This window comes from Hemicordylus capensis, chromosome 5 (genome assembly GCF_027244095.1).
Source record: "Hemicordylus capensis ecotype Gifberg chromosome 5, rHemCap1.1.pri, whole genome shotgun sequence".
NCBI classification, from domain to species: Eukaryota; Metazoa; Chordata; class Lepidosauria; order Squamata; family Cordylidae; genus Hemicordylus; species Hemicordylus capensis.
Window position 1 is genome coordinate 42,751,978 of NC_069661.1, and position 3,721 is coordinate 42,755,698.

Genomic DNA, 3,721 nt, shown 5'->3' on the forward strand with positions numbered 1-3,721 from the left:
TTGACATTGGAGCCTATTTCCCTTCCACCTTCCCACCTGCCAGTCCCTTGACTTTTGTTTGATACTTACCAGGAGCATTTCCAGATAGGGCTTTTAGCTTGGAATGGAGGGTATGCATTCACATATCAGCCAGATTTACGCTGAAGTCTGTGCGAGATATTGGGGAGCAGTTCATACACGATTCAGGTTTTTTATTGAGTGTTAGAGCCTAGCCTGATTTATGTCCAGGGTTAAAAAAACAACAACAGTTTTTGTGTTGGGTTTGGGGTTGTTTTTTTGGACAAATTTGAACACACAGTAAAGCCTCTCAGTAAACCCATGGTAAAGCGTGTTGTCTGGGAATGCTCCAGGAAGGCTTAGCAGAGCCTTTTATTTATTTTCACTCATGGGGCAAAGAAGCAGTGGTTGCTTCAGTGTAGCTTCAGTTTTTTCTTTCTTCCCCTGCAAACCTGGGAAAGATGAAAGGTCTTTTGTGAACTGTAGTTTTTTCAGAGGCTGGTACAATAGGGGCACCCTGAATCGTATCAATGGTGATTTGAACTTATTTTCAAAGCAGCAAGCTCTGATATGAACATCAATCTCCACCATCATTAATTTTATCATTTAGGTTGGAAGTCTGGACTCAAGGACGTCTAATTTATCTAGAACACCTACCTAGCCATTTTTGGCACTTTTGAAGTATGAAATGATGAACTGTGAGTGTTTGAGATCTAGTAAGCTAAGGCAGAAATTAAGTCTGGAAAGTGGTTCTTACATTATCAAAGCAGCTTCACGATGACTTAAATTTTTCAGAAAATCTTCACTTTAAAAAGATACATGTTGAAACTGCAGACCTGCACACAGATAGACAGGTAACATTTTATTGATTTCATTGAGATTTACAGTAAAATCATGCATATTTATGCAGAAGTAAATCACAGAGAGTTCCATTGAATGTGTTCCCATGTAAGTAAAATATAGAAAATATTATTTCTCCAACCCACACACAAAGATTGCTGGAGCTTTCATTTGTACAAAACACTGTTAAAATGGAAAACAACTGTTGCAAACTATAGAACAGCAGCCTGTGAACAAGCATTTGTGGGTGTTTTCTTGCTTTCTTCCTTGATGAGGTAGCCAGCTGCAAGATACATTTTTATTCACGATACTGAATTTATAAATTGTAGCTTGACATTCATAAAAGGGACGATCACAATAGAAAAATAATAAGATGTCATTTATCCCAAGAAAATATGGTGTTCCCAGCTTGTTGCTGTATTCAAGGTGCTGCTCTTTCATGGATAGGAGCACACAGCATACATAATGATTTTCTGCCTGTTAAACGAAGTGGAAAGTAGTTTACATTATGTCAACATTTCCCTGGGGGTTTACATCAATACAGATATTATAGAGAGACTGATTGTGAATAGCTCTGAAAACAGAAGATCTTTTAACTTTTCTTATTGACCCATATTACACTGTCAGCGTAAGCACTGGATCTCAATTTGTTGTTCTTTGAATCTTAACCTACTGTTATGGGTTGTTGTTTTTTAAAGACATGGGCCTCTGTTATCCTGTACACATACCACCTGCTTGTGTTCCAAATGACATTCTTTAAACCTTTGCATCCTAGCTGCATCATTTGAAGCTAAATATCCTTGCTAGTTGTTTTTAAGATGTACATATGTTTCCATGAATCCATGAATGCTAATGATTAACAGCCACTTGATTTGCTCTGTGGGCACAGCCCACTTGGAAGTCGTGTTCTACAAACCCTGGTGAAGTGAATAGGAACTCTGCAAGAGTGCAGTATCCCACCCCACATGGTCAACTGGGGTGCAGAATGACTACTGCCATCATCCAGAAAACTGCCAGCACCCAGCTCCTATGTTGCAGCTGAGGTGGCCCCTCTTTTCCAACTCCCTTCCAACTCAGAGCAAGATGGTCCCTAGGTAGCTCTGTGGCGGCAGTTGGGAAGAGAGGGGCCACCTCAGCTAGAACATGGATGCTGGCAGTTTCCAGCCTGTGTCTGTCTCTTCTCTCCTCCCCTCAGAGTAAGATGGTCCCTAGGTAGCTCTGTGGTGGCCCCGCCCTTCCTAACTGCCACCACAGAGCTACCTAGGGACCATCTTGCTCTGAGGGGAGGAGAGGAGAAAGAGAGAGATAGGCTGGGGAGCTGCCACCATCCAGCAACCATGTTCCAGCTGAGGTGGCCCTTCCCTTCCCAATTGCCACCAGAGTGATCTAGGGACCATCTTGCTCTGCAGGGAGGAGAGAAGAAAGAAGCAACAATGCCTAAAGGGCGGAGTGAGGGAGATAGGGCGGAGTGAGGGAGATAAGGGCAGAGTGAGGGAAGAAAATATTGAAGGCTGGAGCTGGGGGGTGGGGGGCGGCCCACAGAAGCTGCTGGCCCCGAGTTCTTTGAACCCATCTGCTCAATTATAGCTACACCCCTGAGATGCCCCTTGGTGTTGTGAGGAGGGGAAAGTATCCCTCTCCACTCTCTCCACACTATGCATAATTTTATAGACCTCTATCATGTCTCCCCTTAGTCATCTTTTTTTCCAATCTAAAAAGCCCCAGATGCCTCATATAAAAGGTGCTCCAGGTCCATGATCAGCTTGCTTGCCCTCTTCTGCACTTTTTCCAGTTCTATAATGTCCCTTTTGATATACAGTGACCAGAACTGTACACAGTACTCCAAATATAGCTGCATCATAGATTTTTATAAGGGCATTATGATATTATCTATTATTTATTTATTACATTTTTATATCGCCCCATCCAAAGGCTCTGGGTGGTGTACAACAAGGTTTTTTTAAAAAAAAGGCAAACACCATTTAAAACAAGCTACTTAAAACAATGTGAAAACAAATTTAAAACAATTCAGAATCATTTAAAACCAATTAAAATACTTAAAAATAATATAAAACCTTGGAATTATAATATTTTCAACCCCCTTCCTAATGATCCTGAGCATGTAATTTGCCTTTTTCACATAAAGTGAGCCATATGGTAGACCACAGAAACCATGAGACATCTTAGATGTAACAGCTACTTAAAAAAATTCCTATTGAACATGTAAACATTCTGAAGGATCAGCTAAATACATACACATACATACATACATACATACATACATACATACATACCTGCTGATTTTCTTCATATCAAACTTCTGTTAAGGCTCAGGAGCAAGCTAGTTGGCCATCCTAGCTAGAGGAAACACTTCCTTTGACATTACCCCAACATTACAATGGCTTTTAAAAAGGCTGTTATGGTACTTATCCTAAGTAAAAGAGAGCTCTATGATGGCAGTGGTACAAAACTATCCCGATCCTCTAAGAGAATACATACAGTACTTTATTGAGTTCTTGCAGACACGCCTCTCTGCTTGCCTTGAAATGATCTGTTCTTAATATAAGAAACATAAGAAAGATTACTTTTTGTGTTGCATATCTATCTATATATTTATTTATTTGATTATATTTGTACACCGCACCAAACTTGCGTTCCTGAGCTGTTTACAGCAACATAAAACAAATTAAAGCAGAAATTAAAATCTTAAAACAATTTAAAACCACAAGTCTAGTTAAAACGCTTCGGTGAATAAATGTGTCTTTAGAAACTTTCTGGAAGTTGTCAGAGATGCGGAGGCTCTTATTTCAGCAGGAACTGCATTCCAGAGTCTCGGGGCAGCCACAGAGATGGCCTGTCCTTGGGTAGCCACCCGACAATGTGC

General features: G+C 40.6%; 1 long non-coding RNA gene across 1 annotated transcript; it reads right to left on the bottom strand.

The window, feature by feature from the left end:
• Window positions 1-846: 846 nt before the first annotated feature.
• On the bottom strand, window positions 847-3,342 carry LOC128325741 (uncharacterized). Its single transcript, XR_008307579.1, has 2 exons — window positions 3,132-3,342; window positions 847-1,314 (listed from the first exon to the last, which is right to left on the bottom strand). It is a non-coding gene; the product is annotated as an uncharacterized LOC128325741 (long non-coding RNA).
• Between the last annotated feature and the right edge of the window lie 379 nt (window positions 3,343-3,721).